This window comes from Hylaeus anthracinus, unplaced genomic scaffold (genome assembly GCF_026225885.1).
Source record: "Hylaeus anthracinus isolate JK02 unplaced genomic scaffold, UHH_iyHylAnth1.0_haploid 11985, whole genome shotgun sequence".
Lineage (NCBI taxonomy): Eukaryota > Metazoa > Arthropoda > Insecta > Hymenoptera > Colletidae > Hylaeus > Hylaeus anthracinus.
Genome location: NW_026534333.1, coordinates 10,118,581 through 10,142,924, shown reverse-complemented (window position 1 = coordinate 10,142,924; position 24,344 = coordinate 10,118,581). Strand labels below are relative to the sequence as shown.

The following is a 24,344-nucleotide window of genomic DNA, read 5'->3' as shown; positions in this document are numbered from 1 at the left end:
TTTCGCCAATTTCGAAGCTCGGAATTCTATAAAAGATTGCTCACGGAATATAAATCTAATTCAACACCAAAACGCAGCCTGAATAGATTTGGATATGCATAATATAACTTTAAGAAGATATATTTAATAGTTATTAATTGATACGATTTGCTGAATTGTCTAGAAGCTTTTATTTCTTACAGTCCGTTCGCGTCTGACCAATTACAGGGGTAATCTACTTAGATCCACCGCTTGGTCTAGCTACGGCGCTGTCGCGATCCACTTGAGCGATGGCACAGAATCCCGAAGTCGTAGATATTATTTTCCTCGGCACTTTACGTTACTTTCATGCATATATACTAACAAATTACGTCACTCACGACTCTAATCAACCCTGACTCGTAATCACTAGACTGCAGATGTTCATGTAAACTCGCAGTTTTACAGAATCAGATAAAGAATTGATATTTAAATGAAAATATGTATCATCTTCTAAAATGTGTAACACGTATTCTATATATATTCTCGCATTAATGCGCATCCTCATACATTCTCCCTCAGTTTCACTTACCATAAATGTATAAGCATCCACAGTTTAGTACTCGCTTAATTTTAAATTCTCCTCGGGGAATTGCAAAATCTCTAAAGAAAAAATTCATTCAACCCTTAAATTCTAACACAATTTCAATTACATTCTTCGACGTACACTACTTTTCTGCAAATTCACGATATTTGTAACCGATATAACTGGCGTGCATCCGAAAAATAAATCGATACTCGCCGAATCTACTCGTAAACGCGATGGGATCAAATATTCTCGTACTCTCGGGGATAGCACCTGGTAAAGTGTGGATAAAGGGTGGCGGGGGATCTATTTCCGGGCGCGATACGTCGCCGAGTCAGGAAAAGTAAATTTCCTTGGCTCGAAAGACGTACAATGGCTGTCGGTTTCCCAATTTCCTCGCGCGCCGTGGCCTCGGTTACGCGATCGTCGTTCCGTCTACACGCGCCCCGAGTCGTTTAACGGTGGTGATTTGAATTGCAGCTGTCACAGCGCCGGATATTGGTGAACGAAAACGTGCGACCACTTGGGGCCCCATAGAGAGGGCCCCCCACCGGAAGGGACCGCCGTAAGGCGGTCGAGGAACCTCAGGTAAGACGACAATATCTTTTCTCAACTTTCGCTTGCTTACCCTCGGCTCATTTAACGCTGGAACTTTCGCCAAGTAATGGCTAATTAAAACTTCCCAGATAGGAGGGGCACTCGATAGAGAAACATTTACCCAACTAAAAGGGAATTTTAACGAACCGCCATTGGGAGTGCATGTGGCGTGATCAGGATGAAATTGACTGAGAATTTTATTTATTGTTCTTAAAACGAAAATTATTTCGCCAGTATTTAAGTTTTGTATTTTTATAACATTGAGAAATTTAAGAGACATGAGAAGGATAATTTGCCCCTATGCAGGTGACATTCATTTTTTCTTTCATATAAATATATTTCTACAAATCTCATTTGACATGCCACATAGCAGTGTACGATACTTAAACATTTTTATGTAGAATGAAAGTTAATTAATTCGAAAATAATTTGGAACTTTCGAACGATTTCACCAAATCTCATCAATAAAATGTACGATGTAGATATAATTGCGCTTCATTTATACAAAAAATTGGAGGAGATACGTGATGATAAAAATATTCAAAAAAAATATTATTCCAGATTCGTTCTGACATATCCTCGTAAATTTAGTTAATTTGATTATAACACACATGGAAAAATAAATAAGAAAACGATCGATACAGGAAGTTTACAGAAGGATAGTTTCTGACTTGCGTGGTTACGTCATCGTGAATGTTGTTTATTATTTCTGGAAAATGGTAAACTGGATACATTACACGGTCGAGGGATGATGATGTAATAAAGTAAACAACACAATATACATCTTCCCAACAAGTACGTGTATCCGTTGACATTAACGAGATTTAATTCACCATGAACATTATTATACCAGCTTGTAGTATAAAAAATTGTAACCGTAGCTGTATTCAACAATTTCTTTTTTAAGAAAACAGTGGACTCAATGGAAAATCTGCTTGCTGAAGTTTATTACACCTACATTGAATACAAAAATAATTTCTATCTAGATTTCTAAACTAAAATAGCATAACAAATATCACATAAAATAGTATAAAACCAATTTTGTTAAATATTTTAGCTTTCCCCCTTGAAGCTCTTCACTAAATGCCCGCACCTGTTCCAAAGATCTAAATTACGCTGTTCATTTCGGAACATAAAAAGAGTACAATTACTACCATCTACGATACAATCTTTATATCAAATATACCGCTTTCCTTCATTGATACGTAATTATTCCATCGATATCGCGAGGCAGAGAAGTTGGAGCGAATGCTCGAGGGAACGAAGACTCCGTGCAACGTAATTGAAGTGTAAAGTAAACGTCGAAAAAGCTGGCCAACCAGCCGATGGAAATGAAACGTTGCCCAGAACGATCGTGGACGGCACGGATCGTAGAAACGAGTTGCAACCGAGATGTTTGACGACCTAATTTAATCATTGCCTTCATCGGCATATTCGTGCAACCATAGGAAACGTTGAGCGAATTGTTCGCTCTTTCGAACTCGCAGTAGACTTCGGCAACTTGAAATATCCGCTCGGAGAATTAAACGGATCGCTCGCTCCGCTGGCTGGGAGGTTTTTAAACTCGGCGAACGGACCCGCTTTATCAATCGACACGGGCATAACTTCGTTCGCGCAGTTCGAAAAAAATCCTCGTTCAGCGACCGGTGGATTGGCCCCGTATCGATTGCCATTTCACTCTCGGTAAGCGTCATTTGTTTTTTCGTCACTTTATTTTGAGTGTCGATGCAACTGGGCAAACGAGACAGCCACTTGACGTCTCCCCGCCTCGAGGGTTTCAACGAGTTCTTTCCCCATTCTCTTTCGCATCTTTTTGCTTTTTTAAAGCGGCGAGATGACGATTGATTTGTCCATACAGAACAGAGCCGGTTCCGTTCTTCTATTTACCGGGACGATTCGGTCGGAAAGAACAGCTAATTAATTTTTCTCTCGCGCCCCGAGCGTGGCTTCATTCCCGCTCGGCTCGCTGAAATGAAGCAAACTTTAATTACTTCGTCTCGAACGGCGCAGCATTCAGCAAATCCCGTCCCGCGAAACCGTAATTCCTCGACGAATCGGCGGCGGATCTTGAAAAAGTTTGCCAAAGCGAAAATCACTTTTTACGGCGCTTCCAGCTGAACGAACCTCGGTTTCAAAGCTACAGTCGATATAACGTGGATTATTTTTCAATTAACAAATGCAGAACATAAATTTTCTATTTATTAATTGATATTCGTTAAGCAGTAGTCGGATGAATTCAATTTATTTTAATCTTCCATGGGCCGATTGTTGGTGGACATTAAGTAATACAGTTTATTACAAGAAAACGATCTCTTGTAGCTACTTTGTTTGATAAAATAAATTTTTGAAAGATAATTTCACGAAACATTGAATTTTACAATAAATCTTCTTTACCCAATTGATTAACGTCATTTAGATTCCACCGAGAACAGACAATTTTCGGTCACCCTTCTCCCAAAGCCAGTGAATGGAAAAACAGGCTTCAAGGGAGCATCTAATTTAAAAGTGGCCATTAACGAGCAGCATGACAAAAATTGAGCGCGTAAAAACGACTTACCCGCAAATTAGCGCACTTAGAACCGACACGTTTCATTTCCCTAATTTATGTCCGCTCTCTCGTTGTGCGCGACCCATTCGTTTCCATGACCGCGGTTCGAGCGAAAATTTAGAGTTACTACAACCCGTGTCCTTCCCGCTTGTTCCCCTACTTTTTTTTTTATTTTTTGTTGTTTTACGTTTCGGTGTGTCGTTCGTTTTGTTTTCGAGTGGTCTCTGGGAAAAAGATAACTGTCACCGTTTCTCGTCGTTTGTTCCGTTTGGTTTTATATCGGCGGCTAATGCGTCCGACGCTAGAAACTGCGCCAGATAACGCGCCAAAGCGATATAAATTCACGACCTACCAAAGACAAACGTCATTCGCCCTGACGCGAATTTACAATTCGAATTTAAACAATGACGGGCCGTTCGTTATCGGCAACGGGACGGAAACAGTTTATATCGGAGCCATTCGTCCTCCGATAAGAATAAATTCTGATCCGACAATCGAGACTGATGCGTCGGAAGTGTACGCGCTATCTGGCCCTCTGCCTTTCACGGGAAATAAATTCGTAACGCGGTTCAATTATCCGACCGGATTAGGTGGTTTACCGAGAGCTTTCCCCGTGTCCATTACCCCATCTCCTCTTTTTTCCGTACTAATTCCTTCCTTTGGACACAACACAGAGTCTACGTATGTACGTGGACAGGTGGTCAACAAACCCGCGATTAAAATCTAATTTTAATTTAAGGTTTACTTTGTTCTCTTTTAATTTATTTGACTCCTTGCGGTATATATATTTATACATTCGTAATATATCACGGATTCAATCCAGATTCTATGTGTGTACGTGGACAGGTGATCGAAACACCTGGAATTAAATTCATCTTGACAGTATAATTTAAAGTTCAGTCGCTTTTTTTTTCAAATTTGACGTACGGAGTAAATTTCAGCAAAAACTGAAAATATTACTCTACGAAACCGATACTAAAAGGCTATCGAATATCAGAAAGGAAAATCTATGATAAAACGAACACGTGGACCATGAAACATGCACTTTATTACTGCGATACTATTATTCCTTTTCAGGTTTAACCATTTTCCTAATTTCTGGAGATTCGAACCAGAAAACATCTTCTATTTTTAATTTAAGATTTCTCTAAATACTCATTGCATTTTATAAAAATCTCGAAGTAAAATTGGAAGATGTTTCCTAACCGGTCTATATAACAGGTTTTTCGTCGCTGACGTCACGATTCTCACGATAGCGGTTTCCCTCCGTGTCCGTCGCTGGGTTTTTTAATTCACCATGAAATTGCATGCGCGTTTCCATTCTCTTCCGACGTCCGACGCTCTCGCCCTCTTTCGCGAGTAATTTTTGTCAGTTTTGCCGGCCGCAATCGGGACGAAACGTGGCGAGCGGCTACGTGCTAAACGAGAAATGCTCGTCGAAATAACGGCGCCCTCGAGAGATGCGACTGCAGCCTCTCGTGGAGGTGTACAATATTCGGAACGTGTAGAACCGAGCAACACCTGCCTGTGATCCTGTCAGGAATTAATGAATCGCGCAATTAAATCTTGAGCCAGGTTAATACCGAAGGGACCATTCTCGCGACAATTATCGTTAGACCTAACAATGGGGAAATAATAAGAGGTGCAGATGGAACAGAGCTGGCATGGAAATAAATTTTTGTTATTTTCTGGAGTATCTGCAACTATTTAGAGACATTTTTCACGATTTGAAAGAGCCATTATCTCGTCTCTATTTTTTAACAAATTCTGTCAGGTTCTATCTATACGAGATTGAAAAAAAGAAGATTTACAGAGGACACTGTTTGATGGAGAGTTTTAAATTAAAGACTCAGAAATTGGGAGTATTATAACGAAAACGTATGCAGCATTGAGAATAGTTTCTATAATAATAAATATTAAAATAAAATTACTGAAAGAAGAAATGTCGGTTGGTCCTTGGACAACACACCATTGTAAAGAGACAATTGAGTCGACGAGCAAATATCTAATGATCCTGGTATATTTAAAATGTAAATTAATTGCATAAATGAACGAAATTGAATAAAGGAATTACACAATATAATAGGTAGGAGGAATTCTGGGAAGACGGTGAGGTTGGTCAGAGATGATTTAAGAGATGCTTTGAGGCGCTTTCGTTTGTTGAAATGGAGATCCACTATTCATGACGGTAAACGACCACGTGTGCAACCCTTGCAAACGACATACAGCTCGATTTTGATGACTTCTACGAACCTCGGGCGACCCTCAAAGGGAGATTTCAATTTCTACCGAAACATTAATTTGCTTTTAATTTACATGCTTCTGAAGGAAAACCCCGAACAACGTCGCGCTAACGAACCGGGTGACTACTTCGAAATAATCACTCTCTAATTAACCCACGTTTAGCAAGGGCATGTTTTCGCAGGGCGAGTCCTCTTACGGCGGCCAAACGAGCGCCAGGCAAAATTATTCCATGCGCTATTTCGACTTCCATTCCCAAACACCGCGTCCGCTGGGGAAACAATGATCGAACGAAATTGTTCAACTCTAATTAGGTGAGAAGTCCATGTATTTTAGAGAATAATTTTGACGGTTATATTTCTCCGAGTTCCCTAAACTGGAGAAGTTTGGTGTGATTTGAAAGGTATTTGCTGTGAGTTGTGCCTTCTCGAAATTCCAGGTCCACCTTTTGCCAATTCTGAGGGGTGACCGCTGCAATTGTATAGCAGTTTATTTTTCCAGTTATTTCCTTTATTTTCTTTTAATTCTTAATTTCTATTTCTTTTGCAATAATTCGTGACTCAGAAGGTTATAAACTTATCCTTTGAGTAATTCCAATCAATTTGAACTACGAGACATCTCGTAGCCAGCGAATGGTTTAACTAAGTAGATTTTCCATCAAGCGCATGGGTTCGAATAAATCGAATAAATTACGCAGAATTATTCCATGATATAATAACAGAGAAATAAACAGGACCACCGATGTTACTCGAGGAACAGCTCCAACTTTTATACATCCAGCCAAACGTAACTGTTCGAAACTATGTGTCCCTTTGGAAGTTTCTTTAATCGCGTAAGAAATAACTGATAAGAACGAAGTTTCGCAGCGAAGTTAAGGTGTTGATGTAAAAAAATTTACGGAGAACGGTGCCGAAGTGATTTAAAAGTTACGAGTTTGCGAACAACTTTTATGTAGAAAAGTTAAGAGCTTCTTTCGATAACTGTTGGAAAGCAAATTCTCATCCAGTCGTCGACTATTATACGGGGTCCTCCCTTTAACGCGAACCGTGTAGAATATCTTCTTCGTTACTTTCGAAGATGCTTTTGAAGATAAACAAATAATTTGCAGGAAAAATACCCTGCCTAACGACCCTAAATAAATTATCTGCTTTCATCCCTTTCGAAAAAAGGAAAATATCTTCTAAAATATCTACCCTCTAATATCTTCTATAAATATTCGTACCCTCTATGTCTATCGACAAAAATTTATTTAAATTAAGTGGTACCTTTGATTTTTTCAAGTGTATGTCTGTATAAAAATGTTGATGTATGTACATATAAATATACATGCGGAAGCTTGTTCATATACATATTTATAATGCAAAATTCATTTGGTAATATCAAAACTATTACTGAATTTAGTAAAACTTCTTCAATAGACATAGAGGGTACGAATATTTATGGGATCTTTTTATTATCTATTTATGGGACTGTAAGCGACCAAGCGGCCATCGGACTACGAACAAAATTCATCTTGACATCATAATTTAAGGTTTAGATGTTACGAACTCCCTCATGGGACCAGCCAATACAAGTTATTTCAGTTCGTTTAACCCATTAATGATAAATGCTACCCTCTTGTTCGCCGTCCCGTCAAGTGTCAACCGCGTCCCCGACGGAAAAATCTTTTCCTGTTTCGGCGCTGGTTTTTACGGAGACACAGTTGTTCTTTCTGAGAGTTCGAGCTATCGATCTCTTCCGACCCCTTTGGCAATTTGCGAGGTTTCAGCCGATTGAGAGGTCCGACACGAAGAATGGCAAAAAACTGGGCGATGGAAAAAGCGCGCCTTTCTCGTCCTCGTAAATCTCCACGGAATTGAATCGCGAGATGTGACGATCAAAAGTTCCGACGGGAGTCAGCCGGTGACTTCCAAATTTCGGTCCTTCCCTCGACGGGGAATTCGCCTAACGCGACGGGAAACTGGTCGCTCGTGGATCTGGCCATCCACGATGGAGGACTGGGCTAAGGTTTCCGTTTGGTTCGTCAGCTTCTTACCTCGAGAATCGAGAAACAGGAAAACGAACCGGAATTCCTCCAAATTCGGTCAGACTCGTTCTGCGATTCGGGAATTCGACAAATTTGAAGCTTTCCAACGACAGTGAAGAATAAAATGTTTACGTGAAAGAAAAAAAAGAAATGATTCATTATCTGTTTTGACTTTGCACTCTGCACCATCTCGTTGTAAAATGTGCAAACAAGAATCGCGTTACATGAAATAGTCTAACTTTGGAAACGTGTCTTTTTTGGTATTATTAGACTTGATTATAAGTTTGTATAGCCCTCTTGAAGCGTCGTACAAACAAAATTGAAGAAAATTTATTAAACTTACGATGGGATGTTCAAGATTATTTTTAGCATCTAAGAATTCGAAGTAGAATTAAGAGACGTAGATTTCTCTTCTTAAAATTGTATATTAATGTTATGTGATAGGAATATTTTGAAACCCTCGAGCAATAAAGTATATTAACCCCAATAAATCAATTTTTTAATTTTAAGAAGAGTATTCTTCTAATGTTACAGTGATACGATCACTAATAACTTCTTGTTTCATGAATAAAGTAGAGAAAATCGAACACAAACAAACGGCTCGAAAATGGAAGATAGGAGATCGAAAGATTCTAATTACATCCAATATCGAATCACAGGATACCCTACATAGAGGGAGTCTACGTGTCATTTTCGTTTACGATCACTCGAATAATATATAATAGTGTCAGTGGGACTCACGCGAAAACCACGAACCATGTTCCGCGCCGAACACAGATAAAAACAGTCGTGAAAATAGAAATGGTTCTTCGGGGCAAAAGAGCTGCTCGCTCTTTTTATCTTGTAGAATGGGTAACTTTATGAGACGAAATAACACGAAAAGAAGAACAGACCGCGCGGAAGAAAACAGGCTCAAAGGACAGTCATAAATATCGCGATAACGTAAAAAGAACGCGAAGTGGTTCTTTTGGATCATTATTCTGAAATATTTTCTGTTCCGACGGTTTCCCTCGATCTGGTCATTAAACGCGCCTTCCACGGTTTTTGTTGACGAAAACGTGCGATCGTTACCAGTCGTTTGTAGTGTTTAATTTGACTTGGCGCAACGTTACATCAACCACACCATCGTTCGAACGCTTGTTTGCGTCACTTTGTCGCTAAATTAATCAGCGGTGAATGTTAACAAACGCATTTAATTAGCATTACCGTCCCCCGCCGTTCCGCGTGCGTGTCTTCATTCATCGTTTCCATGCAATTTTCAATTCAAAAGCTTTCTGCTTCGTGGCCGGTTCGTTTTCCCCTGAATTCGTTGCCCCGTTTATTCAGCGAGCCACTTTCACACTCTTTTAACGCGATGACGATCGATCATGGAAACATCCTTGTTTTCTCGGCGGGAACTTTCGCGACCTATCGCAAAGATTTTTCGGCAAAGTAGGATTTTTTTTTATTTTTTCATCGCCTGCAAGTGCACCGTATAATTATTTTTAATCGATTTTGTCGTATTCTTTAGATATTCATTTATTCGTTTGATCCATTGTGTGCCCTCTTTATATTATTAAGGTGGAGAAATAATTGAACTTCATAAAGGAGTTTAATGCAGTAGATTGTTATAATTCATAGTTCCAAAAAAATGGCAATTAAATAATCTTATTTGACTTAATAAAAGTATATATAGTATCTAGTGTGTAGCGAAACTAAACAACCCTGATGCTATAGTTTATGCAACAGTTGAAAATCACATTATCGGTTATATCGTCTTGTGCAAGAAGACAATTTAAATGTGATATAGTCCACTGTTCATTTTTTTAATACCTAAAGTCTGAAACAACTAAAATGTTAAGCGGTGTCACAGTTATGGAGGGTCACTAATCGTCCATATTCTTCTGTTGAAATGTCAGAAATATTAATTAACCTATACCATACCCGCGGCAGAAATTTAAATATCTCCTCGACAACGCGTTAATTAACGGAAAACGCTTTACTCGTGATTGTTGGAGAGGAATTATTTCATCCGCTGAAATGGTCATACGCAACAATCCATTTCTAAACGGAAGATACCGATACGCTACTACAGAACCAATCAATTTCGTTGAATTCACCATGAAGCATCCGCCGGGGCATCGACGATAATAAATAAAACAGAAAACGCGACGATAGGAGTTCATGCATGACTAGGTGTATCGCTGTACCAGTAATTAAAAAATGTATATCAATTTAGCAGTGAGCGACAGCGCGTGAATCTTTTATTTTATCTCCATTTATCACAGGGACAAAAATCTACTCCTTTCTCTGTGTAATTATTTCATTCAGATTCATATAACTATTTTAATCATATGCTTGGCATCATATGGAGTGTTCCATAAAATACATGAAGTAAAATCATGGGAATCGTGACCTAATCAAATGAATTCAATTTTCAATTTAATACACAGTCAATCCCATAAGCAAACATCCCCTCTGTCTATTAAACAAACTAGTCTAAATTAAATGGTAGGTTTGATCTATTCCAAATCAATATTTCATTATAAATATGTACATGAATAAACTTTACACATTATACATTTATAATGAAAAATTTGCATGCCATCTATGATCTAATTTAGACAAACTTCTTCAATGAACATAGCAGGTACGAATACTCACGAGACCGACTGTATCACTTTCAAAATATTACTCCCAAAGTTCTAATACAAATTCTTGACAACTATAAAACCCAGAGTTTTCCTCGGAATAACTAAAGACCTGATTTGAATTAAAACGATCGAAATTAACTATGCAATAATAACAACCCACCGTATCTTAACTCGATAACCAATAATAAATGACTGCTCCAAACAAAACCGCAGCAGAATTCTGACACCCTAACAGAATCAGAAAGAGTCGTGCGCTCGTGGAAGAAAACAAGGATGCAAATACACCGAATAAATGGACTCAAGTTTCCGCTCATCCGTAGAGGATTCTAGCAGCGTCGCCGGAGACGCGTGCTGAAAGTTACTCTTCCTTCTTGGCCGAAATTTATTACGTGCCTAGCTGCACTTTGTACCTCGTTAGTCAGCGATGCACCCTTTCAGGGGTGCGAGCGCCGCGCGCAGCCGTTCGGGGTGCTCTCGCCCGTGCAACGCCACCGAGGGACGGTTGAAGAAAAAAAAAAAATTACACGAAGTCGGGGGCGGGAACCATGCGGGTAAAACGAGTAGAACGGGTAAAACTGTAAAAGACCGTTAAAGCACTAAACGCCGCGAGAGGTTCCTCGCACGACCACTTGTCGACGGACTGATCCAATTTTGACAAAACTGCTCGATTTAAGCCGATCCCTACAACTTCCCGCACGGATTTAACTTTAAGGTCCCCGATTGACCTGTTGTTTACAGAAGTGGGAAACCATTTTGTTGTTGGGAGCCCTGTGACGCTTAACAAAGTTCACGTTTAGCCGCATGAGTCGGTGTGTTGTTAATTTTCACTAACTCCCTTGCGTTATCTCTGAAAGAATATTGTAGTAGTTCTTGTTCGCGTAGCAAATGTTTGCTCATTGTGTAAATTTAACGAAGAAAGGTTTATCTGTGGTGGACTCAAAAGGGGAGAGGAAAGGTGTTTGTTTCGTTTTGGCTTGCTAGGAAATTCATAGGGAATGTAATTTAATTTTTAGGGTTAACTTGGACTAAAATTAGTATAGAAAACCTTTCAAGCAACATCCAAATACATAATGTAGCATTCCAGGAAAGCTGGTCTGTCTTCATATGCACAAATAAGGACATTCGTTCCAAACGATATCGTCGGTAATTTTTACATTTTGTGCCCTCGATTTTTTACTACAGGTCTGAAAGGGCTAATGTAATATCCCGTTCCCCATACCCAAGAATAAGGAGTCAAACACGAACACGAATCATAAATGCGGGATTGCTCGTGTAGGAAATGCGGTCAACCGTGTATCCGAAAATCACAGATTCGAATCTCCGTCCCTTATTTTTCATAGAGACTCCTACACTAAGAAGCTCTTTTTTCGTACACTATTATTTACAATTTACAACCCGTTGCTAACCAAATCAATTATTATGAATCGCTCATCTGGAAACCTCGAAGCTATTATTCAAGATTTTTAAACAGTTTTTGAGATTAACGAATTAACCGAGCATGTGATGTGACACCTTTCATGTTTCGTTGAAACATGCAAAGGCTTTTCGGGGAACGAAATTCACTGTAGCCTTATCAATCTTTTCGAGCGAATTTTCCGGAAACGAGTCGTGACAAGTGCATTTTCTGGCCGTGCGCGTCTGTAAGCTGTTGGTGCCAATCACGCGGGCAAAATATACAAAATTGTCCACGTGAATCCCATTAGCCGGATGGCAGGACGCAAATGACCGCTGCGTTCGTAAAATCGACGATTATCCGCTATTAGAATTCAACCGTTCCGGGGATTCGATCGCGACAAGCGACATTGCGCGACTACAACGAATCGCCGCCGCGGGCTAACAACGGCGACACAACTAAAGTGAGTTGTGCTATCGTCGATGAAACATCCTCGTCGATACGAGGATCAAGTTTTTCCACCATTGACCAGATCTCGACACGTTTTTTTCCACGATTAAACGCGACGTATCGCAGGCAACATTGCGCAAGTACTAATTAAGGTGGAAAGCTACGGGTGAAAATCATTGCTGAATTCAAAAATCTTTTATTTCAAAGACGATTGAGTTAGTACAGGATTTGTTTGGTAGTGTTTACGAAACATATATTAAGTAATCGAGAAATAATTTTCGTTCGGGATTTTTTAAATAAACTAATGATGTTGGAGCCATTATATGACGAGTCCTTTTTTAATGAGTCTCTGATCTCTGAAGTATGACTCCAGCACCGCATTTTTATTTAAAAGCTCTATATGAAAATTATTTTTTTGTTATTCAATATATGTATAATAAACCTCAGCAACCAGATATGTCCATACATATCTAATATTTTGTGCAAGTATGAATACCTGATGAAATATATAATTATTGTATTATATAATTATACTATTCTATAAATTATTCTTTATACATTCTTCATTTTGCAATGCTCGATTTAGATTCTAGACAATTTTTAAGGAAGAACACCGTGAACAACCCATCCCTATTTTGGAATGTTAACAATTTGCGTGATCCGCGGTAACAAGGTGCGAATGAAATTCACTTTGTGAAGGAAGTTACGCTAACGAGAAAAGTTAAGGTTCAACGTTGATCTTTGAAATTCAAAACCGGAATACATTAGTAAAACTTACGAGAAGAACAAACACGATTCGAGTAGTTTCCGTCAGATCTTTTTATTTTCATCAAAGCAAAATGGTGGAAACAGTGGGCAAGTAAAAAGAAATGCGAAAGTTACAAGGGAAGTAATGGATCGGTTAAATAGAAAGTAACACGCAGAAGCCATTAATTATTGCCGTCCAATAAGAATACGGCTGACCAATTTCCCTCCTTTCTACTTCCGGCCGAGCGTCTGATTATCGCGCAACTGAAACTCTGGTGTTGTTTACACTTTACAACGGGTTACGATAAAACTTCAACTTGAAAGCTTAGAATTAAAACTATACATTACTTTCTCTCATTTATGAGAGCAAAAATAAGTCTTATTAACCACAGGCAAACAAATTTTCTTCCATTTCTTAAACAGACTTTTAAGCAAGCAGAAAGTGAACAAAAAAATCGAAATAACTGCAACAACGAAAGCTCGAAAGTATTTTGAAGACGAACTACTTCAACTTCCAAAAGGTCTACTTATCTTTATTGTTGAATTTCAGAAATAACACCGCTTCGATAATACACGTTTAACATAATCTTCGATAGCGAATTTCTAACACGATCCAGGTCGGTTAAAATTGCAAATTGATATTACAACGGTTAGGATGCGAAAAAGATAACGTGACGACGCGTCGGCCGTGACGCAAAATGCGTTATAATCATCCTGTCAAGGTGACGCGGCCCCAGCGACGTCTATCTGTTCTCACGTGAACTGGTTACAAGGGAATTTGTTCCGCCAACCATCTCTTATTTTCCACAAGCATGATAAAGGGAGTATTCACGCCAGACGAAGGCCAGCACCCCTCCACGCCGCTACGCGCAGCTTCCTTTATTCATCCCATTATTCTTTGAAACTCGCGCCACATCCTCCGATGCCGACGTTGCACTCAGAGTTCTCATAAAAATGTTTCGGAATAATAGAGAACCCTGCGCATAACGCACACCTCTCAGTGAACGCGATTCTCCTTAAAATCGACCTGCTTTCTATTTATCTCCGCATTATCTTCCTTGGAGCACTTTCTTTAGAGAATGGTTAAATTACTGCAGTTGATCTAATTCGAAGCTGTCTTTTATACTGAAGTGGAAAGTATATGGACTCTACTATTTACAGATTCAGATAGCATAGATGTAGCTCTGTAATTGAAGAGAGAAATAATAAATTAGAAAAAAGAAACCTATTTGGATAAAAGAAATATTTCTCTGAAAAACTCAATGATCATTTTAACCAATATTCAATCTCACCACAAAAATAATAAAATATGAAATGTACATCTTTATAAATGATAAAAGATACCCAATTTACCTCGATAGAGAAATGTTTTGGCTGCTCCGAAAAATTCAGTGGAAATTTCATCCAATATTCAATCTCATCCTCCAAAATAATAAAATATAAAATGTAAATCTCCTGAAATGAAGAACAATACCCTATTTACCTCGATAAAGAACTGCTTTCGTTGCTCTGCAAAATTCAATAGTAATTTTATCCAATGTCCATCTTCTTCACAAAAATAATAAAATATGGACCTACTTGTGAAAAGAACAAATTATTTACCCCGATAAGGAAATGATTTCGCCGCTCTGAAAAATTCAACAATAACTTCATCCAATGTTCAATCTCACCCCCAAAATGATAAAATATGAAACGTGAATCTGCTTAAATGGAAACCGATGCCCTATTTACCTCGATAAAGAAACGTTTTCGTTGCTCGGAAAAATTCAACAGTAATTACTTCCAGCAGTTCTGTCAAACGGTTCACCGGACCACGAAACAATCGAATCCGTCCTCTTTGTAAATACCATATTAAACCGAAACAGCAAGTACACATTTTATTCCTCCCGCGCGACCGTTTCCAAATTAACGAACGGAAAAGCTCGACTTCCAATTTAATTCGTTTAGTCGTTACCGAACATCGACCGAGTTGTATAAAACTTGTTACCGAAACAACCGCCGGAACAATGGATCATACAAACGCTGCGAGCGGTGCAGTATTGCAAGCACCCGTGCGCCGTTGTTCGTTGGCCGATAAAAGCGACCAACTTCGAAAGCTTTGAGGCCACGCATTATTGCCCCACGTTAGGAATATCACACGACCCGGCTGGAGGTATGCACCTTCCACGGTAATTGATTGCACGACTGCGAATGTATATTAATGCGCTCCCAACGTCTGCATAGGGAAACGAACGAAGAACGGCGGTTGGATGTAAATTAAAATAAACAGTGCGTGCACCGTTGGACCAGAGGGCAACGAGAAAATGTTAAATGCAACGAGTCCTCCAGTTACGCGGTTGCCCCTCCACTTATGCCTTTGTACATATTTTGTGTATGTGTGTATTTATTCACACACGAAGTATTCCGAAGATTCGATGGTAATGCTTCTTGGTCAAATTAACCAAAGCATGCAGGCATTTATTTTGATATCGATGGTGATACCTACCGTCATCAATATTGTTCTTTGATTATCAGAGACATTATATAATTAAAACATTGTATAATTAAGACATTTATACGTCATCTTGTGAAGGAATTAAAATTATTTAATAAAATCTCGATATACTAGCGCGTGACCTGAAAGTTACACGGTCTTATAGAAGGTTAAAGACGAGGAGTCGGATTACATTTCGATTAAAACAAATATCTTTGATTTATTTAAAATTATTAGAGTTGAAATGTGGGCTCAAGTAAATGTATATAATACAATTTGTACGTCACAGATATTTATCCTTGATCCGCGCAAGATTGAAGTAATGCATTAATTTACATCGATTCGAGGAACACGGGAACGAGTTTACCGCGTAAATCGAGGACTCACTCTTCCTGGTTCGATTCGCGTTTAACGTGACGCGGCAACGAAGTTTTCAAGGGGTTGACGAGAACAGAAGGGCGGCTTTCGACGTCCAAGTCGGAGGCTAGATGCAAAGATTACTTAATTGGAACAGCGTAATAAGCGCGAGCCAGCGAAACGAGGGTTCCCGTTTGAACCGTGCTACGTTCGCGTAGAACGATCCTCTCGTGCGGCTCGCTTATGCATTATGCAAATCTGCCTACAATGGCCCGAACGGTGGTCGAGTTCTTGCATTAGCAATAATGAAACCGCCCAGCTATGCAACTTTCTCACGGGGATCACGAAGACGCGCGTTGTAACGGAACTCGAAAATGAACTATCGCATCGGTTTCACCTTCAAAATCGGTACTTTTCTTATCAGTGTACACTTCACTTGTCAGAAAATAGGAGCGATTATGTTTAACTCTTGAGTTAGATCTAACTCGCGTTAGATTAAATTAGTAGGATCTTTGGCGACGAGAGCAATTCGTATTTTTATTATTTGTTGACGCTTTTACTACAAATGGAAGCCTTTTCTAACCTGAGGAATTATATATGATTTACACATCTTTTATTTTGTAGAGAGGGACTTTTAAAACAGTATATAAACTACTGTAGCGAAATAGATTTGCGATTTATTTACCCATCTACTTTATATAAATTATTTATCTATTTAGTATTTTTCTCTTCATACCACCCCTTTCTTTTAAATTCTACTACATTAATAATCTTCTGCTACATTATTTGTAAAGTCCTAGGGTAAAATAATCGAATCATTAAAAATTCTTGGAATGACTTTACTGTAGAATACTTCACCCACGCCAAGCAATCGATAAAAGTTTTCTTTGGAAATAATACATTTCGCTAATAGCTTCTCCTCTTTCTCGCGTAGAGGAACCACATTCAGCTGTGTCATGCTCCGACCAACCCCAGAGGACACTCCTTACGAACTATCGGCCCATAATTCGTATGAAGGATCGCCTCAAGGTGGGAAAAAATAAACCGAATCGCGGGTAGCTACGTGCGGAGAACAGTAATCGATGTCCTCCTAATGAAACCCACCCGCCAGGCTGCCTTATCGACAATAGTACTTGCAGTCTGGAATTTATTATGCAGAGTGTCCCATTAGGAACAGGCCAGGCGTGATATCTTTGCTGTTTTAAGTAATGGGAAGAAGTGTGGTTAACGAATGTTACATCACGAAAACGTAGTATGGCGCTAGGGCTGCTTAATTAATTTTTAATACATGATGGTTGTTTCGTGATCATACATTATTATATTATTTTGTTAATTTAGATGCAAGACTGAAACAATTTATATCATTGGTAAATAGGGGGTTGAGAAAATAAAAGAATTGCTGCTCGATAAAGTTCAAGAGGACTTTGCCTTAACTTTAATAACAAAAGACAGTGTCTATAATTTTCCACAAAATCGCTAGAAAATAATTCCAAACAACAATGGATATACTACCGCTCGCAAGTATCAGTTGCAGTTTTATTAAAATAATTAATTCCCAGCAGAAAGGTTAATTGCTCGATAAAATTCACGAAGGCACCGTCCTAATTTCGATCGAGAGGACTTCGTCCTAATTTTAATCGAGAGGGCCACCGTCCTAATTTCAATCGAGGATACCGCGCTCATAATTTCAATCGAGACCGCCGACGAACAATGGGCGAGGGTGCTCGATCAAAACGTGACGAACCGTATCGTTAATCGAGAAGTTTATTTGTCTCCGGGGGCGAAGAAGCGCGTCTGAACGTGAAGAGGGTCAACGTCGTTGAATGGAGAGGAAAAAAAGGAACGGTGGCCAAGACTGGCGACTTTTCAGCGGTTACTGTACCCCCGCGGTGGAAATAAAAGGATTTCGCTTTATTTAAGATCCGCATCTCGCGAGCTCCGTCCAATTAAATTCAATCCTGTCCCGTGGCTTCGTTCGAACAAAACTTGCGGGAACTTCTTACGATATTGTGTTCCCGATCCACGCCGACGCGTTAATTAAGATTAACAATGCGAAGCACGATGATTATCTCTTTGTTGACCCGGCATAGTTCTGATTCTGGCGGTCCTGCATTGTCGCGCGACCAACCTACGACCCACTTCTAACCGTGAATAAAGACCTCCCGCATAATGCCCGTCGAATTAATTGAAAAACTCCCGGGCAATGTGGTCCCCCGGTCAAATATAAATCGAGATTCGTCGCATACCTCGCTCGAAAACCGTCAATGACGTGCGGAGGTTGCGACGAAATGTAGAAGAGATGGAGATACTGATGTAGCTCGTTCAGGAAGGAAATTGAAGGCAAGATTAACAATTTGTACAGCTTTGAATTTAAAGGTATAAGATAAATATTGTGGAATTTTATATTCATTATTGAAAGTGTATAGAGTGGACGAAAGTGAATTGTCATTTATGCTTTTCACCTTAAATGATACACGCTTAAGAAGGCACAAATGTTATATTATTTTCTTATTTTTTATACGAAACTGAAACAATTTATTCCATTGGTAAAAAGGTTTACTCAATCAAATTCAAGAGGAATTTGCCTGGATATAATGTGAAGCCATACAGAACATCATCTTAAAAATATATGTAGTATATGTATACGTAGTAAATATATTTTGCGACATGTATTTATTATATATCATAAATGATATTATAAGAACAATATATAATATATATAATATATTATATACATATATATTTAATACATATAACAAGATACATCAAACAAAATATATGCTTATGCAATAATATGTATATTTCTAAGACAACATTTTGCATGGATTCATGTAATACTTGAATAAAATATGTTCTATAAACACATCCTTCACTTTAAGAAGATTTCTAAATAAATGCATGAGTAGTCATTGATGGGGATCGTTTAAATTCGGTGAAGGAAAGAATTATTGTTCCCTGCGTACGATGGGATACAAGAGGTCCATTGTATCGTAAACCTTTAACGAAAAGTCGGGCCGTTAATTATGGTAGGTGTTGTCGACAGTTGGACGAATTAAAGGCTGCTCCATTGGGAATAAAAGAGCTGCCCTCGTTTTCAGAAGACGAATCGCTTTCTATTATGATAATATTCAACCATATCTCCATGCACCCGAAAAAACCAATCACGCCTGAAAAACGACACCATGATTCGGGTTGGGTGGTAATTAGTCATCTACCGCGTTCTCTCGACTCGGCATTAATTGGTAAAAAATTTAATACTCGTCGATGAGACAACGTGGGAATTTTTAATTGCAACAAGAGAATCGAGGTATGAGCGGTATAGAAAAGTTGTGATGAAATTGATAAGCAGATTTAAATAACAACCCATTGCGACTTGGAATATTATACTTGGAAACAAAATTGAGCACAATAATTGCAAATTTAACAGGATCTTGTATATACGTGTACAAATAAACACACCAAATTTCAAATTGTTAGGGGAATTATTTTGGCTGCAAAAAGAATCGAAACTGATGAAAGATACAAGACTACCCTCTTAAATTCTAGATTTCTTCAAACAAATAGCGAATGATCAGTAATTCATTTTTAATTCCTTACTACATAAATATTTTTATTCAGACTAAGTTCTCTCCATTTGGACCAATTTTCCCCCATCCCTGTCGAAAAGTACGTCGCGACACTACAAAGAAAATGCGCGAATGGAACGATGATTCGCGGCGCAGTAACGAGAAGAGATTCAAGGTTTCTGCGCCATTATTGTGCATCTGCGTTAAAATACACCTCGTCGACTGCTGGCGACGATTCAACGTTGGTTTACCCCGACTCCAGAGTGCAACAAAAACGACATCCGCTCTAAGGTTTGGGGGTCCGACTTTAGGGAGGATAATTTAATTTCCGTTCGCCAAGACAACACGGGAGACCAACAACGGCAGTTGGTTAACGCCTCGCGATGCCTAATTAGAATTCACGTCGGGTTCCTTCCATAATACTTCGCCACGGACGAGTGTGACCGATTCGCAGCTGGCTGATTTATCGTGGCCGTAATTTCCACAAAACGTGGACGTCGGGATGTTTGCTGAAAAAATTTGTGCCACCCCAAAAATCACGCGTTTATTTTTAGGAGAAAGAATGCGGGCTTGGAAAGTTTACGTATAGTTTTAATAAATTCACGATTTCCTTTCTTCTGTGAATTGTGAAACAAGCAAGAGCAAATATAATTAAAAATTGAAACGACAACCGTAAATAAAATACCTGCAGTTTCTCCACTATTTCTGAATCGCTATTTTTCTATGAATTTATGAAGAATTCTTGTAAATTGTAATCTTAGGTAAGCTTATCTATTTGCATAATACATCCATTCTTGAAGTAAAATACAGATTCTCCTGGTCAGTTTTAAGACACTGTGACGTAACGTGATTTCCAGCATATGCTGAGGAACATCGTGGACACGGAATTTTTAATTAATTCCAAGGAGGGGAGGGACCAACCAGGAGTCGATTAAAAATTTCTCAAAACTTGCTATCTCGAAACTTTTAAATGGCATTTTAATTGGTCCATATGACGGATGGTTAATTAATTTCGCGGACGAACGGCGCCGCACGGCCGTGAATGTAGACGATTAATTGAGGACTTTTAATTAATCATCGGAAAGTAGGGTCCAGCGAGGATTTTATTTTTTATCTGAAAGCAAGATGACATTTCTAAACGTTTCTTCTGTTTGACCCTTCAACAAGTTGAGATCTCAAAAATATTTCCGCCAAATTATACTAAAACAATTTCAAGGTCGAAGTTGAACCAGTAGAATTGAATATTCAAAATCTCAAACAACCAGAAAAAATATCTATTTTTCTACTAAAAATAAAATAGTACCCCTTTAAAGTTTTTTTGAAACTTTTAAAATATAATTTGATATAAATATTAGAAAACCTTAAACGAGCAGAACATACAAATAATCTAAATTTCGCCACAGAGAAAAGAGGAGTGCCCCTTCAAATTGTAGAACGAAAGTTACGTCGAATACCGTATTTCTAAATTAAATGGTAGACACAATAATGGCCGTCGAAATAGCAAACATGGGAGTTGGCCTAAACTTTCGAACCGACTGACCATTTCATTCGTGGAGTGGCAAGAGCCGCGAGCATTGAGTTCGTGACTGTTCTAGCGTGCTGTCGAGCACGCTTGTCAGCGATTAGAGATGCTCGCAGCATAGTTTGCTCTTTACGTTGCCTTACCGATCACGGGAGAAGTTGTAACGTTTCACCGATGAGCGCGTTAGCCCTTGCAACCACTCTGTAACGAGAATCTCGAGGGCTGAGCGACAAAGTTAGTCGCGTGTCATCGAGTTCTCCGGGAGCAGCTGAACGAATACGGAACCTAACACTCCGAGCAATAGATCGTGGTTGCCAATATTGTTCAAATAGAAATACAGTTTAAATTGTACATTTTTGTTAAGTCTTAAGTTCAAATTAACAGGCTGACATGCACCGTAAATCGAAGTAAAAGTTTATTCGTTTCAGGAGCCTGGGAAATCGAATTGCTCCAAAATGGAGACTTTAGGAATTAATTGCGAAGGAGGGACCGAAGGTTACGACTCGTCTCGGTTGTGGGATGATTATGTGTAGTTTGAAGACTAAAAAAATTATTTTTTCAGTTGTGTAAAGCGTTTTGATATAGGTAGTTTCGCTTTAGATAGCTCAGATGTCCTAAAAATGGCCCCTTGCCAAACTCCGCGGCGGGCCATTTTTTCTACCGACGTTTGACTAACTATAAATAAATTTTCTTATATTTCAAGGTATACTTAAACGCTACGTAAAAGGATAAATCGAAACTCTCGATGGTTTCTTTGGGATTAATTTTCAAAGAACCTTTCTCCAAAGCGAATCGATCGCCTAATACATGGCTTGATAGTATTAACCCTTTGAACTCGAGAGGTGACTCTCAGTCACCACTAAGTTTTCTTTAGGTTTAATTTCTTTGGAACTCGAAGTGTCAACAAAATGATTGTCGTTGACGCAAGGGTGACCTGATTCTCAAATCTCAAATTAAGGTTCTCATTTTCGAAGTTAATCTAAGCTTACCATTCGTGACAATAGAATGCTAAGAAAACATCTCGAGTTGCTAGCAGATATCAGAAAAAAGGCCTCGAGTGCAAAGGGTTAATATTCTGAAGACTATCTATCGAAATTTCAACAATGTCTTCTCCGTGACTGACGAATAGTCTTCCATTTAATTTCACTGCTGATTTGGAAGTCGTATCACATAAACTAGTGATTAATAGCATTAGTATCATGAAAACGCAATGGGGCGAAAAGACGGTGTTCTCTCGCATCGTGAATTTCACTCAGGGGCATTCTTTATAGCTCTGTGCAGTTCGTCTGTCCGAAAGCCCCGTGTTAGAGATGTTTTAGTAGCAATAAAACTCAAGCTTGAGGCGTGATGTGCTTCGAGGCCTTCAGCAGTCTTAAGGGTTGGAAGAGACTCGGTATCATCAAAAAAACCATGTTCGGTGCGATTTTTCGGTACGATGGTAAACCAGGTACAATCAAACAATTTTAATGACTAGAAATTGCTAAAAATGAAATAGTATAAAAATAAAATAAAAATTGAAATGAAAAAGGTTAAATAGAAATAAAATAAAATAGACATAGAATTGTCAATGACACTCGACAGCCATTGTTTGAACGTGCATATAAATGAAAAGCTAACGATTGAAACTTATAACAAAATATTTAAATGATAAAATGAAATTTTGTATCGATGTACAATAAATGTAATCGTGTTGGGAATTACGTAAATATGCTTACTAATGTAATTCGACAAAATATTCAGCATGATCTAAATAAGAATTTTCGAGTAAGAGATAATCAACTTTTTGATCCAAATTTTAATGCTCCAACGATTTTTATTTTATTTTCTACAATATTTAGTTGTATTATATTCGTATAATATTATTTATTATTATGATTTTAACTCACCTAGGAGAAAAGAATTGCCAAGGGGTGAAACAACCTTCAACGAAAATTCAGATTATTAAATTGAAGGGCTATCTATATTATGTATATACATACATACACAGATGATGAGAGGCTGTCGATCGATAGAATAAGATATGTGACGCGTATCCTACCAATCAGGTGTATAGACAGAATCATTTGAACCGCGCGTACCGTGGCCACGGATTATTCCAGCCATCAGGAACTGCCAGCTGAATTCCAATAATCCCAGGACAATACGCAGAGAAGATTAAGTATGTCACGTTTGCGAACACAGGTACGATCATTTGCAAATATGCCCACTGTGGTTATATCTATAGATATACCGAATAGGAAAATATAAATAGCGACTACCCTAAAAAAAACATTCAGCGTATCAAGCATTTTGCTGGAAAGTTTACGGACAGATAAAATACAAAAGAAAATGGAAGAAACGCTTTCACCAGACTGTACCGTCGTTTCAAATTGAACTTTCGCCTAATGTTCATCCATGAGATCACCTCTGGCGTGTTCGCACTCCATAAGAAGCCGAAGATGAATAAATCATCGCTGCCGCTACCGAGAGAGGTCGCGGTGTCCCGAAGATTAACGACAGCGGTGATATTCAGCTGCCGAACGTTCCTGAACAATCGTCGAACCGATGAAAATGACAGAGAACGCGAGAAACGAGTGCCGGATGAGCAGTATGGCATCCGATGTGGTTCAAAGGGCGGACAACGCGAATCAACAACGTTTAAGGGGGTGCAGAGCTACTCACAACGGAGGAGAGAGCAGAAAGAAATGCGAGGGAATCGAGGAAACTAGGAACGCTGCTTGAGAAAAAGAGGTGGAAACTGGGAAAAGCCATCGGTAAAAGAACTTTCAGCTGGTCGACCGACAGCGAAAAAATTCATATAGATTTTTCTTGGTAGCCTACACCCCTCTGGAACATTTGTCAATTAGAAGGGCTCGAAGGGGTACAAAATACGAGACATGCGGAAAATGTATTTTTTTTTTTTTTCGAGGGTAGAAATCGATAGGAGCCCCTTGGAACGAGAGCGAACAACGGCGCGTGTCGACGCTGATAAATATATGTGCACGCATTGTTTCCGAATGTCGAGAGGTCTCGTGGAGCTTCGAAGAATAGGTCATCCGTGAGAATTTTTGTTTAGGGAAAGTGTAAGGAGAATTATTCTCAAATTTTATATGCGGTTTTGATGGTTGTGAGAGGAGGTTTCAGAATTTTTGTAACTACATTGTGAATATAGTTTGGTGTCTGCGCAATGAGTACATGGGACCGCTCTGTCACACCTCGTAAAGTGGCTGGATTCATTCTTTCTTCGCGTCCATGAGTATTTGTCAGC

The 24,344-nt window shown here is 38.9% G+C and overlaps 1 protein-coding gene across 6 annotated transcripts in view; it reads left to right on the top strand.

The window, feature by feature from the left end:
• The window catches only part of LOC128887216 (RING finger protein nhl-1), an 87,671-nt gene that overhangs the window by 6,437 nt on the left and 56,890 nt on the right, over positions 1-24,344 (top strand). For 5 of the 6 annotated variants that reach the window (XM_054142875.1, XM_054142874.1, XM_054142873.1 and 2 more), the window contains exon 2: positions 1,025-1,132. The gene's annotated coding sequence lies outside the window, so the exon portion shown is untranslated. Of the gene's footprint in view, positions 1-1,024; positions 1,133-2,383; positions 2,825-24,344 lie in introns of those variants that run through there. The other variant, XM_054142872.1, reaches the window with a different exon arrangement.